The sequence below is a fragment of the Dipteris shenzhenensis genome, chromosome 13 (genome assembly GCF_047967505.1).
Source record: "Dipteris shenzhenensis isolate YYH24624 ecotype China chromosome 13, Dip_SZ_1.0, whole genome shotgun sequence".
NCBI lineage: Eukaryota > Viridiplantae > Streptophyta > Polypodiopsida > Gleicheniales > Dipteridaceae > Dipteris > Dipteris shenzhenensis.
The window spans coordinates 19,122,080-19,138,163 of NC_141608.1; the positions used below are offsets into that span (position 1 = coordinate 19,122,080).

At 43.5% G+C, this 16,084-nt stretch overlaps 1 protein-coding gene across 1 annotated transcript in view; it reads left to right on the plus strand.

The window, feature by feature from the left end:
• The window catches only part of LOC147895124 (uncharacterized), a 59,464-nt gene extending 50,533 nt beyond the window's left edge, over window positions 1-8,931 (plus strand). The window contains exons 21-22 of the mRNA XM_087383372.1: window positions 8,246-8,331; window positions 8,622-8,931. The gene's annotated coding sequence lies outside the window, so the exon portion shown is untranslated. The remainder of the gene's footprint in view (window positions 1-8,245; window positions 8,332-8,621) is intronic.
• The last annotated feature ends 7,153 nt before the right edge of the window (window positions 8,932-16,084 follow it).

A 16,084-nucleotide genomic window follows, 5' to 3' on the forward strand; every position in this document is an offset into this window, starting at 1 on the left:
GGCTAGGCAGAAAACCTCTGGAGACAGTCTCACTCGCTCCAGTGACTCAATATCATCCTGCACATACAGGGCCGTGTCGTCTGCATACTCGGAGTCCAGAAGTTCAGCATCGTCCCTGATAGGGAGGCGCATCCCTCGAAGACCAGTGGTACAGGCTCGTAGGAAGTGAGTCATGGCCTCCGCCAAAAAGAGCAAGAGGTAGGGCGCAAGCGGGCAGCCCTGACGTACCGAGTGCTCGAGGGTGAATCTCTCCCCCATCCTGCCACTGATGATAACCCAGTTGGAGGTTGATCTGTAGAGGCTAGCAATACCTCTAATCCACTCGTCCGGGAAACCGAACAGAGAAAGTGTGCCCTCCAAGAAGGACCAGTCTACCCTGTCATACGCCTTCTGAAAGTCAAGGAGGAGTATGGCTAGGTGCTGGCTACTATCTGGGCCCACTCCGTCGCCTCTGAGAACGTGAAGATGTTGTCCAAATTGCTGCGATCCTGGACAAAACCAGTCTGGGTGTCGTGGATCAAGTCATGTAGCAGGGGTCGGATGCAGCTACTGATCATCTTGGCGCGGATTTTATAGGCAGTCGGAAGGAGGGTGATAGGGCGGCATTGTCTGATCTCCTGACGGTCCCCCCCTTTGGGGATGAGGCAAATCAAGCCTGTCGCAAGGCTTTTTGGCATCTGTCCACTGGAAAAGATATGCTGGAAGGCTGCGAGCAGGGGCTAGTGGATCTGCTCCTAAAAGGTGGTGAAGAAAGCTCTAGAGAGCCCATCCTCACCTGGGCATTTCTGCCCATCAATATCGCTCACAGCATCCTGCATCTCTGACACGGTGAACGGGGCGAGAAGGGCCTCACTCATGCTAGGCTGCACGAGTGTCGGCGTATACCTCCACACCTCCTCCTTGCAACGGCGAGCACGAGGGTCTGGGGGCTCCTGTTGGAACAGGGATCTATAGAAATCTGTCGCCAAGTCCCTGACCTTGTCTGGATCTGTCCTGACACTACCATCCTGCGCCCTAAGAGATCGGAGCTGTTCCCCTGCTCACCTCTGGCCATGAGTCCTGAAGAACTCTCTGCACATCCTGTCGCCTTTCCTAGCCCAAAAGGACTTGGAAGCGTGGAACGAGAACTCTGAGCGTCTGTGGGTGATCTCCTCTAACATGGCTCGGGCTCTAACCTCCTGTCGTCTGAGCTCCTCGGAGCCTAGGGAAGACTGCTGCATCCGCTGTATCGAGGCAAGGTCTTGTCTGAGGCCCCTCTCCTTCGCCCACCACTGCTGCCTGACCAGAGTCGCCTCCTGCTGACATATGAGGCTAGACTCAGCGAGAACCTGAGCTACGTGAGCTGCCATATCCCCCAAGGAGTCCCAATCCTACTCCCACAGGTCCACTATCCTGCTGCGAACCCATCTCAGACGAACGTCACCCTCCTTCCACTGTTGCTGAAGAAGCTCCGCTGCTCTGCTACCAATCGAGTCCTGTACCTGCTCCTGGGACTGATCACGAATCGTCTCCCAAACATTTTCATTCGTCCATTGCTCATTCCCGTCACTAGTGATAGTGAAGGAATAGCTAGGACAATCATGGGGGGCGAGGACGGACAGCTTACCCTCTGCCCCCTTTTGGAGGAAGAAGATGCTGATGTCTAGGCATGCGGGGAAGGAGCCAATACCAGCTGCATCCAAGTAATCCCAAGGTCCTGCTTGGTAGAACTCCAAAGGTAGAGCTCTAGGAGCTGCCCTTTGGTGGGGGGACGAAGATGAGGAGTCAGAACCAGAAAGCGGGGTGTTGGTCGTCGGAAGAACTGGGGTGGTGCTGGCCGTCTGCGGGGAAAGGCCTCTCCCCTCCATTGGGCCAGGGGGGTAGGCGCGGCGGAGGTCTGTGCTAGCTTCGGGGCCGCAGAAGGAGGGGGGGGTCCCCGCGGGGTCATGCTCGAGGGAGAGGGGAGGGCTGAAACCAAAGGTGCCGGGGGGGGTCCCGGAGGTGGGGGAGGTAGGGGAACCGAGGAGAAGGGGGGAGGAGGAGGGGGGGTGGGATGAAGGATGAGGAGGAGGCTGGCTGACCTTCTCCTTCCCTTTCTCCTTCCCCTTACCGGGCTGCTGCTGATTGGTGACCTAAGGGGTCTCCTGCTGGAGAGGGGGCTTTTTGGTTATTGTTTTGTTTCCTTTCCGTTTCCCTTTGACCTTAGTCGAGCCTTCCCCTTCTGGAGGGGTTGTCGATGCCTAGCGGGGGGGGGGATCCTGAGTTGCTTGGCTGGGGGCCATCGGAGGTTCTGTCCTCGTGAAGCGAGGGCAAGAGCGCGGCTGGTGCCCGAAGCCGTGGCATCTCAGACACTGATCTGGGCGACCGGTGACCATAATGCGCTGCGTCACCACACCTGTGTCCGTCTCAATCTTGAATTCCGAGGGGATACTTTGCGGATCTAGGACTGCCACTTTGACGCGTGGCACCCCTTGGGCTGCCGTCGCATCAACGAAGGTGTCCTGCATGAGCCAACCAAAGTGGCCCCCAAGTCCTTGATGATTGGGCGAAGCTCTGTTGCGAGGCCTGGGAAGATGAGGGTAATTGGATGGCGGGGGATGCGGAAGCGGGCATCGAAGTCCGCTACACTGAAACCCCTATACCATGGGACCATAAAGATGATCTTCCCACCCACAGAGGTAGGGGACCGTTTGACCATATCGCTCGCAGCCTGCGCCAAGGAGAGCTTGAGCTAGAAGATACCATGTCCCATGAGTGCGACCTCCTCAATGTGGCTGTCCTCAAGGTATAGGGTGGACTGCAGCCAGTCCCTGATGTCTGCTCGTGAAGGGGCGTAGCCAATGACTCTTCTATAAACGGAAGTCTAGGAAAAGTCATTGGCAGCCTGCTTCACCAAGGAGACCTGATGCTCTATCAGTGTTATGCGGTAGGCTGAAGGAGGGGGGGTCCGTCTGGGCCACCGGTTCCGGGCTTACGGCTGCCATACCGCTTCGACAAACCGCGAAGGATCCAAAAGGCGGGGGAAAAGAAACGGCAAAGGCGAGGGAGGACGGAATGGAGGCGGAGGAGGGGAAGGAAAGAAGGAGGGATGGAGGCGCAAGAGGAAGCGGGGGGAGGAGAGGAGGAAGCGGGGGGAGGAGAGACGACAGTGGGGAAAGAGAATGGCGAGGGAGGGGAAGGAAAGGAGGAGGGAGGGGGTGGCAGCGCAGCGCGAAGGCGGGGAAGGATGAGAGGCGGGGGTGTGGCAGCGCGCCACGAGGCGGAGGTGGGGAAGGAAGGAGGAGAGGAAGGAGGAGAGGGGGGGGTGGCAGCGCGGCTCAGAGGTGGGGAAGGGGGAGGAAGAGGAGGGAGGCGGGGGTGTGGCAGCGCAATGCGAGGAGGAGGCGGAGAAGGAACTCACAGACACGGCTAGCCCTTGCATGTAGATGGGTCGCTCCTAAAACATGAAAGAAACTTAAGAAATTATTCTATCAACAGTTCCCTCCCAAGGAGTTTGTCGACGAGGTGCAAATTGCATGGGAGGGCCTTTATATGGATGAAGTAGAATCTATCAAGGCCAACAACCAAAATTTTTGAAATGCATATTTGTAAATTGTAGGTCACCCCATTCCAAGAAATCTCAAACAAGGTTCAACTCCGAAAGTATTGGGCATGATTACCACCTAAGAGTTGTGTCAACACGAGATACCTTTGGTGCCATATGCTAAGCGGATTTGACAACATAGCTACAAAATGAATCCTAACCATGCCAAATAGATAAAAGACAAGTTGGATCAACTCCTGTGTGCTGGGTTTATCCATGCAATTGATCGTAGCAACTGGCTCTTTCCTATTGTGGTTGTGCCTAAGAAAAATGATAAACTCTGAGTTTATGTGGACTATAGGAAATAAAATGCCTAGATAGCTCCTAATCCATTTCCTATATCCTTCATTGATGGAATCTTGGATCAAGTTGTAGGACATGAGATGTACTCACAAGCGTGCTTGGAGGTCTTTGTGAATGTGATAACGAGATATATAAGGGATAAGGCTATTTGAATTGGCTTTTTGCAAATTTTGAAAATTCCCCTATACATGGGCCATTTAGGTGCCATCTGCAGAAGAGATAATCTAAAGACATTTCATGTGTGTAAAACAAAATTGGGATGACCAGTCGCTGAAGGTGAATAATTCATTGGCCTAAAGACCAAACAAAGTTGGTTTTAAAAGGGAACTTTGTTTGACCTTTATGGTGCTAATTATCTCCACTCTTGTGAGCACCCGCCTCGAGGCCCTCTCACAAAGTGTCATCGCTGCTCATATAATCTCTCTTGTGCAGACTGTGAGATGGGCACTGTTTTCAGGCTAATCTAGTGCACCCTAATCGGGGAAGGGTTTTTGGACATATACTAGTGCTTTGGAATGGATGGGTCAAAATAACACAAGCAATTACGTGGTCCCTGAGGTCTTGTTTTTATAGGAGGATGCAAACTACCTAAATTTGACTTGTTCTGATAGCTTTGCATCCTAAAGACGTTATTTGCATGGCCGCAAAGATCTAGGAATGCCTAAGTAAGGTGGCCAAGCCACCCTTGAATAATGAAATCAGTTTGGCTGAGGAATATGTGCTTATTGGTTTTAGCCAATGGCATAATGCTTCATTAGCATGTCATTTTAAAAAGAAGGAAAAATCAAGAAGCTCTTGAAGAATATTGAGTTTGAGAGGATTGGTAGAGAATGGTTTTTGATGTGCTTTTTTTAGTCAATGGTCAAAGGATGAATTGGTCGAGGAATGTGTGCTTACTATTTTTGGCCAATGTCATAATGCTTCACTAGCGTGCCATTTTAAAAAAGAATCTTGAAGAATATTGAGTTCTAGAGGATTCGTAGGGAGGGGTTTTTCGACATGCTATTTTTAGTCAATGGCCAAAGGAAGGATTTTGGCACTAACAAGCTTTCTTAGGAACACAAGAAGGCTTTGGATTGTGCATAGCTTGGTTGGTACATTGGGTATCATTTAGACTTTAAATTCCTCTTACTATTTTTAGTAAAAAGATAATGGAGCCATTTTGGGGCTTTTGGAACTTGAGGTCACCATGTTGTAGAGCTTGAGAGGGTGAACATTTCATTTCGAAGGGGCACTGGAAGGCGAAATTTCTAAGAGGCAGTTCTATGCAATTAAAGGTTAAATCCCGGGGCCCTTAAGAAGCACTAAACACATGGGAGAATTTTTATGAGAAAGTGAATCACTAAGGGCCCTATGGGTCCTTTTATAGCAAAGGAGGAGGTAAGGTGGCGGGAGGGACCATCCACTTTTGTGTGATGTGGCTCTCAATAGAGCAACATGTAGAGACATGTGGCTCTAGTGTCTCATGTGTATGACCCCCCTATGGCCTTCTCCTTGCCAGGAGATGGCTGCTTCATCTGCTTCCCTCAAGGGCCTCGCCTGGTAAAGGGACATCTCTTAGCTGAAGATGACCAACCTGTTTAATTGAATGAAGACAACGCACTAGTATGTCACAAACTTAAACAACAGTCACATGTGTAATGCACAAACAATAAGTGAAAGAAAACAATATAAGTAGATTTGCATAGACTAGAGTAGGCATGTCACATTCTTCTTGCAGTATGAGACTCACTTGCATTAGATGGATGTAAAGTCAGCATTCTTAAATGGATAATTGCGAGAAGAGGTTTATGTAGCATTCTTAAATGGATAATTGCGAGAAGAGGCTTATGTGCTGTAGTGACAAGTTCTTTTGCGGAAGGGATCTTAAGATTTGGCATGTTCCAATGCTCCCCATTACGCAGCAGAAGCTCAAACACAGATAGAGATCCCAGGAACTCACACTGTGTGTATTTAAATCCAACTTTAGTTCTATGATTTGTACTATGTAGATGTGCAGATAGTAAATGGGAATGCACGAGAGATGTAGAACCAGCTAAATATATATTTGTCAATACAAAAAAGGTGCTCAGTGTGCCACCCTCTATCAGCAGAATGCTGACTAGATGTGTACCCTGCACGCTCAAAAGACTATTCTCTACCTCCTTGAAACCCCCAAAACACTTTGTCTGCGCTGCTCCCCTAGAGCTTATGGGGCCCCGTAATCACACCTTCTGGCTGCACCTCCTGGACAGCCTATCGTAAGGTAGTGCTTGCTATGGATGCTTGACCTCCTTGCTGCTCTGAAGACAACCAATGGTGAGGCACAAGTTCCTCCTGATCCGTCTTCCTTTGCTCCTGTGAAAGCAGCCCTTGATGAAGCCCCTTGAGCTCTTTGTTTGCTGGAATCAGCCACTTCCCCTTCTGCACCAGTATTTGCCCTTTGAAGCAGGCTGGACTGCTCACAAAACTCAGTAACTGAATGGATCAAATGGGCCCTGGAAGGGCTCCCCTTTCTAAGGCCCAAAGAGCCCTTGACAATACCCAACTTTTCCAGACCTACCAGCGGACCTGGCAGTCTGTAAAACCCGACCAGTCCTGCAGCCTAATACTTCAAACAGCCAAGTAAGCATTCTTCTGCTGTCCACACGACAGCATGGCTGCTGCTCTTGTTGGCAGCCCTGATTTCTCTTTGTACTTGCTGCCCACATGGCAGCCCATGTGCTTTTCATGTGGCAGCCTTGTTTTCCTCTTAGACCTGCCCATGTGGCAGGCTCAATCACTGCTCACATGTCATCTAACGTGTCCTGGTACACCTCTGCCATGCTCTCCTCATTTGGGGGCTCACAGATGGGGAACAAAGACATCAGGAGTTAACTGGATAATTCAGTATTATGTGAAGAGGAATGAAGAAGGCCACACTTGTATTACACTTATGTGGATGACCTCATCATAGTGGCAACAATAAGCTGGTCAAGGAGTTCAAGGTTAATCTTTGCAGGCAATTTTAGATGCATGATCTTGGCTACTTGCATTACATATTGGCTAGTCAGGCTAGAAGCCTTACCTATTAGTGCACCATTCGAGACTGTCATTGAGTGCTATGTATTTGATACTTTGACATGGCAAGCCGCTTCCTATGCAGCAGGTTTGTGAGCCAGTTTATGGTGAAGCCCTGTGTTCACCATTGGAATGGGGTGAATTCTAGATCTTCGTGAGAGAGCAAACCATAAGCTATCATACCAGGATCACACCTTAAAGACAGCCAGGACATCGACCCACTGTTGATTGGGTTTTGTGGTGCAAGGACATCGACCATAAGCTATCATACCAGGATCACACCTTAAAGACAGCCAGGACTTCGACCCAGTACAATTGTGTGCTTAATCTACATTGTGTATCTAGCCCAGCAACAAAAAGGCAACTGTGGTTTTACTATGGTGCCGGCAGCTATGCGCTTAATCTACGTGTATTTAGTCCAGCAAGAAGAAGGTAACTGTGGTTTTACTATGGTGCAGGCAGCATATATCTTTGTTGCGCTGTGAGCATGCGATGGCTGAGATGGTTGTAGACGATCTAGGAGCAGTCCAAGAGGATCCCATAGTGATCTTTTGTGACAGTTACTAGTGCCATTGCAAGGGGTCCACTTTTTGTTGGGTCCACTTTTTGTTGGGAGAAGAGGCATATCACATTAGGTGGACATCCTAAATTTGAATGGATGATGGTACAAAGACATGCTGGGGCTGCAAGATATAATTGAGCATTGAGGGAGAGTGTTAGGTTAACTGTTAGTGTTGAGTTTTACTCATTACTTCAGACCAACCCATCCTCTTCTTAAAAATTTGACATCAGCTGAGCTGAGCTAGTGCCATCTATGTGTACAATGGGTTGATATGTTTTCTAAAAGAAGGCTGTGATGTGGCATGTGGGGTTGTTAAAACCTTAACTTCTGGCATCATAGGTTTAATCTTGTCTGGTTTTGTGAGTTTTGTGAGTTCTCACACACACCTGTGTACACGCAGCCCCTGTAGATTGTGAGAGAGTATCGTTGAAAGCCTTTTCTTAAGGAATCTCCCCTTAGAAAAAAAGAGTAAAAGGAAAAAATGCACACACATGCCAACTCACCTCCCTTAGGTATGGCAGAAAGGTCAGTGAGTTTGTGATTGAACGCAATTACTTCTATGAGTTCGGTTTTTTGAGTGATGTTATCTATTATCAGTAGGTTTTAGACATATCTACTTTTGAGGTGAAGCTTGAGTACATGCCAGAGTGCATTCTGGGTTTTAAGGTCATGCAGCTGTCTTTCTAAGTTCTCTTCTTGCTGAGACTAGCCTGCTTCAAATATAAAGTTTTTAGTGTGTAGGATGATTTGCTTGTCTAATGTTATGGTTGTTTTTCTAGGTTCAGGAGGTGAAGGCAGGAATGCAGATGAGCTTAATTGCATTTGAATTTCAGAATTTCAGACGCCCATATATGCTCAGGAGCAGGTACTGTGACATCATAGTGGGCAGCTTTTAGTATTTGTAAATTGGTTGAGGATTGAGTAAAACCTTAGTGAAATTCAGTAAAATGCATACAAGGATTGTATGATATGTTGTTATTGCGTTGTTTTGCCAATGGATTGATCTCCGACATGTCAAATGTAGCATGGGTTGAGTCTATGAAGGGGATGAGGAAATGTCTGGGTGCACCTTTATTGCTAGAAAACTTTACCAGGAATGGTGTTAGTAGTTGATAGAACATACTGCAGAAAATTTGATGTTTCCTAGTGTTCCAGGATTGGGGCTCACAGGTTTCAAAGGACAAAGAGGTCCGGCTACCTGGAATGCCATATAATTTGAAGCTGCTCCAAATAAATATTCATGAGAAAGGTACCTCTAATGGGTCCATGGTTTTTGAAGTTTGAGACGCCGGAGATGTCCGATTATGTTTTGTGAAATCAGTTGTTGCAGTTGCAATGCAAAGCATTGGCTTGTAAATGAACATGGGGTGTTATTTTTTTATCAATTTATACAAAGGTGTTATCGTTGCAGTTACAGTGCAGATCACTGGCTTGTAAATGAGTAGCAGGCGTTCTACTTAATCAATCTATGCCAATGTTTCTAATGTCTACTTGTGTTTGTTGGTAGGGATGTGCGATTCTTATGTTTGAAGAGAGCATGATTATTAATGCTAAACTCACCCATGCATTTTCTAGTTGTTGGAACAATTTGCACTGTTAAAATTCTGTAGCCAAAAATGTCTAGAAAAGTTGTCCCCGCCATTCTGCTTTATTTTCATGTATGGGTATTAATCTTGTACTGTAATTGCAAAAAGACAAGCCTGCTGCTTGCACTTCTTGTAAACAAATCCAGTTTTGTACACACGTTCTGGTAGACAACCATGGAAGAGATATATAAAGAAGTCAATTGTCGTGTTGAGGTCTGATGGAGTTCGAACGATTGTGTTGGAGCTGTGCTAGTTACTATAATATAATTTGTTTTTCCTCATGAAATGCAAGTTGGAGACAGTCTTTGAGTGTAAGCCATTGTAGATGACAAATCTCACATGCTAAATGCTAAAAGAAATGCTTTCTAGTGCAGGTTTTTTTTCAAAATGAAAAGTTTGCTTAAAGCACGATGATTGAAGGAGTGAATGAACAGGAACACGTTGTTCGATGACCCAAACCTTATAGGAACACCTACAAGCATATGTGCACGTGCCAAAGGTGTAAAATTTTGAGGGCTTAAATAGTAAAGTTAACTTTTGTCCAAGAAGAGGTTTACAGATGATTAGTGGATGATATGCAAGGTTTTTCGCACTAATTTTTGATGGGTTTAGGTGACATCTTTATGAAGCTAATGTTCTAGTTCGAGTGGATTTAGAGCTTGTACTACATTTCTGCAGTTGGAAACTTTTAATAAATATTTCATCTCATTACTTTAGCAATACAATCATACATTATTTTGGCAAGAACGAAGTTCTCTACGTGGAGAAAGCAAGGAACAATTCATAACCATAGGCCTAGCTATTAAAAGGAGATCCAAGAGAGGTTGCTGAATACCAAGTCAAGGGCCGGCAACTTTGATATTTTGTAGATGAATCTGATCCGTAAGATTGTTTTGTAGATGAATCTGATCTGTAAGATTGTCTTAATTGTTTTGCCTTGGTTTTTTACACAGACTTTGGTGGTGAGCAACTTATCTTTGTAAGGATTTTGACAGCTTTTGGGCCTAGACTAGGTTCACACATGCTTGTTTAATGATAGAGGATTTTCAAAGCATGCAAAGAAAGGCAAATGCTTGCACTTATATGCTGATTTGAAGTATTATAGAAGGTTTGTGTAATCTTTTGGTTTGATGGTCAATGAAAATGTAATAGTCCAAGTTGGGAGCTTGGAATTTGTGTGTCTAGGAGTCATAGGAGTTCACGAGTGTTTTTTTTTTTTTGTATTGCAGTGCTGCCAGGGCCTATCCTGGGGTTGAACTCACACACAATCACACACCCATCTGCCTTAACCACCAAGCTAGGACCCCATTGGCTACGGGTTCATGAGTGTTGGTCTATAATACCACATGCAAGCCCAGATCATGCACCTACCTTGGCAAGTCCAAAGCTATATATCATGAGATATCGCTTGCAACTAGGTGTATTCTTAAGTTAGGACCCCACCTGCCTTAACCACCAAGCTAGGACCCCATTGGCTATGGGTTCATGAGTGTTGGTCTATAATACCACGTGTAAGCCTAGATCATGCACCTAACTTGGCATGTCCAAAGCTATATATCATGAGATATCGTTTGCAACTAGGTGTATTCTTAAGTTGCTCTATTGACGTTATGCAGCGCCATGTTTAATTAATGAAATGTTAAAGTAATAGTCAAAGGTGGGAGCTAGGGTTGTGTGTATTAGTCATAGGGGTTCCTAAGCGTCGGTCCATAACACCACTTGGAGGCACCTACCTAGGCAAGAGGAAAGCTATCTCATGAGATATGAGATGGGGTCTTAAGTCCCTCTCTTGATGAGATGTATTGCCATGTCGAGATTGTTTATATCTTTTTGTTAACATGATTACACAGTGTGATAATTTGCTAGATGACAAAGGTTGGTTGCGTCGCGCATCGAGACGATTGTATTCCCTATTCTCATAGAATCATGTTTGACTATGGGATCTTGTTTGATGCATCTAGGGGGTTGGCCTTTAGGTTGGTGGCTATAAGGGCACCATGAGGCGCACACTACAATTGTAGAGATTTTTTATAAGGAAAGGAATGCCATAGCTCTTGTGCGATCAATACCTCAATAGCTCTTCATTAATTGAACTTTGGTAAATGCCACATGCACATAGAGGTAGACCAGTTTGCTACATGTCTTCTTTTGGGATAATCGAGGCATTGGTTACTATTTACAGTGCATTTGGGAATATTTCGTTCAATGCAATGCTAATTTATTTTCCAGTTGCTCTATAATAGTGAAGTTCATGCACACAATGTTTAATCATTTCTAGAGATTTTCAATCTAATGAACCATCTTCATGTGTTTGTGTGATGATTACATTAAATCTATATTTTATATGCCATTTCTTCATTATGTGATTAGTTTATGGAAGGAATTTGTTGTAAGATTTATGGTGTTTTGATATGTAGTTGCTTCTGAATGTCTAGATTTGTGAAATGTTACTACCTCTTTACATTATTGTATTTGAAGGTAGTGGGTAGTGTTATAGAAATACAAGCGCTTTTCCATGCATGCAATGTTTTGTTATATTTTTATTTGATGATTAACTTAACACTTATGTATGTTCATGTATGTATGTTTAATTGAGATTTATGTCTACAAACCATTTATGAGTTTTCCTTATAAAAGGAGTAGAATTTCAGCATCTTTATGGGGACATGGTCTCCATGTTCACATTGCAAGGCTTTAGTTACAATGCTTAATTTACAGGTACAAATCTTTTTCTACAAATCCTATGATATGGTTACTTGGAATCATTTACATCGCATGCATATCCAACTTGCACGATCACTAGATTTAATCTATTTTCGATGATGAAAGTTACGAGTCCAAATGTAGACAGGAAATTGACATTGTATGAGAACACTGATGCAGTGGAGTGGAGTTGCACTTCCTTTGAGCAAAATCATATGAGCAATTCAAGATTAGCAATACACTCAAGGAGTGTTTTTGGGGTATTTCTAGAGTGTTTAGGAGTGTTTAGTAGAATGAACTTTATAGATTGTCTATTCTATTAAGTAAGCACAATTAGAAAGCACAAAAAACCAAGGCAAAAAGAATAACCCAATAATTAAATAATGGCGACGGGGTGGTGGCGGGCAGCTACAGACGGGAGCTCCTCTCTTGTTCAAAACACATTCCTGTCGCAATGGCATTCATTGACAGTGGTTGCTCTGAAATAGTAGTAAATCTGCCCCAAAAATTCTGCTCAAATGTCAATCCCTTCCGGGATACAATATGCAATCAAGCACTATATTTCTGCCCCAAAAAAGTTGTCCTCAACCATAGCCAAACACTGGCTCAAACGCAATGTGCTTCTGTCCCAAAAAATCAGCCTGTATCTCAGCCAAACAATGGCTCACAATGTAATAGCAAACTCTTGCTCAATAGGCATCCAAAAATGCATCAACTTACAGCCAATACTTGGCTCGAAATATGCACAACACCTGAGCAATGATTTGCACTCAATGTGTAGCCAAAAAACTGTCCCGAATGCACTGATACCTGTGCAATGCAATCTGTAACCATCCTTCAATCAAGCCATAGCTTGTTATACCTCCTCTTGATAGAGCTTTCTTATCACTTTTTGTGGCTCTCATCAAAGGCCTAATCAATGAGAATCAATGATTATTTCATTAAAATGTGAAAAATCTACCAAGACTATATATTACGACTAACTCTTAAAAATTTAATTCAGAATTCAAGACTCTAAATGATATAATTCATAACTTATGACCTTGTATATGTGCTCAAATGGACTTTTTCATTCGATTTGAGTGGTTAAATGACTATTTAGACATTGGATGTGAAAGTTGACATTTTTAAAAATGTTGTCCAAGATAGTTTCGTTGGCAAAAGGCGTCGTACAAATGGCTTTCTTTGGAGAAACCCCCCATCAAGAGGGGTGATGAGAGTGTTTTTTCAAAGTCCAACGTAGCTTCATGATGAAACTACTTTCTTCAAATGAGTTTCTTTTGAGAAACTGCCCGTGAAGAAGGGTTATGAGAAATTTTCTTGGAGTATACTCCCCTCTGAAATAGGAGTATGACCGGATTTTCTATGAGAAACCCACTGTACATGTGGGTTTTTTCAAATCTGTTTCCATCGCAGTATCCACCATGCCTAACATCATTATCATCATTAGATGAAGTTCTCCATCTTTGTGCCAAGATTTATGGACAGAATAGACATTTTCGTTTAAAGTGGAAATGTGTTTTTTTGGGGGGGCAAAGAAAGGGTTTTTATATTAACTTTGAAGAACCTTTGTACATCATCAACAGAGTTTATCCATGATAGATCAACTAGCCCTAGAAAGGCCTAACACCTAACAAAAAAATAATAGCAGCAGACATACAAGATACATATCATCCTCACTTCTTCCTGTGTAAACAAGAGGGAACGTAAAAAGAAAAACTAGTAGAGCAAAAGTAGTAGTAGGGAGACCCCGTACAAGATCAAGAGACATCTTGGAAATATGAGACCAAAGCTGAGATGAGGGGGCAACAGCTCCTTGGCTTTGGGTAGATAGGTACCTGTAGAGGGGCCATCAACCACAAAGCTGGGGTCAGTTGAGGGAGGCTTTCAATGGTGAGAATGGGGTAGCTGGTCATGTTATTTTGAGATAAAACACATGCTCTTGTGCTTTGATCTAGAAGTGTTCAACCTTGTGTGTTCCAGATTGTAAGCCTCTATCTGAAATTCAAGTCTTCTTTTTTCTTGTCCCACCATGCAGCAAACAAGGCATCAGTACACATTTTTAAATAATTAAACTGAATTTTATTTGTAGAAATCCAGATAAACCATAGAGCATGTGTCCTTATTTGGAACCAAAGCTCATGCATGGCTTTGCATGCATCCTCTAGCAGTATAGCTTTCTAGTTAACTGGCTCTCCATACTCAATCTAGATGAACTTCCAAACTCTTCTAGCATGAGGAAAAGCTACAAACAAGTCTCCTCAAAGGACCAAGGCATCTTTTAGGCTTCCCATCTCCCTTTCCTATTTTGAGTCCTCTGACATTTGTCCACTCTGCATTATGCAGAATGAGCCATGAAAGGAAGGACATCTTCTCAAGAGCCTGTTTAACCTAGAGTTTGTCAAATCTTTCATACCATTAACCTCTATTGTCGTGAAGATTCCATCTAGCATTAAGAGTTCTAAATAGATCATCCATATCAACAGTTGGGTGGGAATAGGAAGGATTGAGGAGCTTCCTACCCGCTGAACGTTATTCCTCTACTCCTTGACAAGCACCCCCCCTTTGTGTGTGTGTGTGTGTGTAGATTTGTGCAATGTTGTTATAGAAATACAAGCGCTTTTCCATGCATGCAATGTTTTGTTATATTTTTATTTGATGATTAACTTAACACTTATGTATGTTCATGCATGTATGTTTAATTGAGATTTATGTCTACAAACCATTTGTGAGTTTTCCTTATAAAAGGAGTATGATTTCAGCATCTTTATGGGGACATGGTCTCCATGTTCACATTGCAAGGCTTTAGTTACAATGCTTAATTTACAGGTACAAATCTTTTTCTACAAATCCTATGATATGGTTACTTGGAATCATTTACATCGCATGCATATCCAACTTGCACGATCACTAGATTTAATTTATTTTCAGTGATGAAAGTTACGAGTCCAAATGTAGATAGGAAATTGACATTGTATGAGAACACTGATGCAGTGGAGTGGAGTTGCACTTCCTTTGAGCAAAATCATATGAGCAATTCAAGATGAGCAATACACTCAAGAGTGTTTAGGAATGTTTAGTAGAACGAACTTTATAGATTGTCTATTCTATTAAGTAACCACAATTATAAAGCACAAAAAACCAAGGCAAAAACAGTAACCCAATAATTAAATACCGTCCTTCAATCAAGCCATAGCTTTTTATACCTCCTCTTGATAGTGCTTTCTTATCACTTTTTGTGGCTCTCATCAAAGGCCTAATCAATGAGAATCAATGATTATTTCACTAAAATGTGAAAAATCTACCAAGACTATATATTACGACTAACTCTTAAAAATTTAATTCAGAATTCCAGACTCTAAATGATATAATTCATAACTTATAACCTTGTATATGTGCTCAAATGGAATTTTTCATTCGATTTGAGTGGTTAAATGACTATTTAGACATTGGATGTGAAAGTTAGGACATTTTTAAAAATGTTGTCCAAGATAGTTTCATTGGCGCAAGGCTTTGTACAAATGGCTTTCTGTGGAGAAACCCCCCATCAAGAGGGGTGATGAGAGTGTTTCTTCAAAGTCCAACGTAGCTTCATGATGAAACTACTTTCTTCAAATGAGTTTCTTTTGAGAAACCGCCCGTGAAGAAGGGTTATGAGAAATTTTCTTCAAGTATACTTTCCTATCAAATAGGAGTTATGACTGGATTTCTTATGAGAAACCCACTGTACATGTGGGTTTTTTCAAAATTGTTTCAATCCCAATATCCACCATGCCTAACATCATTATCATCATTAGATGAAGTTCTCCAGCTTTGTGCCAAGATTTATGGACACAATAGACATTCTCGTTTAAAGTGGAAATGTGTCTTTTTTTGGGGGGGCAAAGAAAGGGTTTTTATATTAACTTTGAAGAACCTTTGTACATCATCAACAGAGTTTATCCATGATAGATCAACTAGCCCTAGAAAGGCCTAACACCTAACAAAAAAATAATAGCAGCAGACATACAAGATACATATCATCCTCACTTCTTCCAGTGTAAACAAGAGGGAACAAAGTTCATCCCCTTAATAAGGCATTTAAGTAGCACCCATATGTTTTGATCATCTATGATAACGTGAGTGGCTCCTCCATTATAATGAGATAGGACTCCAATGGCAGTCCCACCCTTACCCTCCACATGGGAGGTGACATACCCGTCTCTTATTTTGTTAATAGTATTCAATCTAGCCTCTAACATGTCTCCACAAGCCTCGACCTCTTGTAATTCAAGAGAATTAGCTCTCAACCAATGAGCTATTTCTTCACCTCTGCTAGGGTCCATCAAC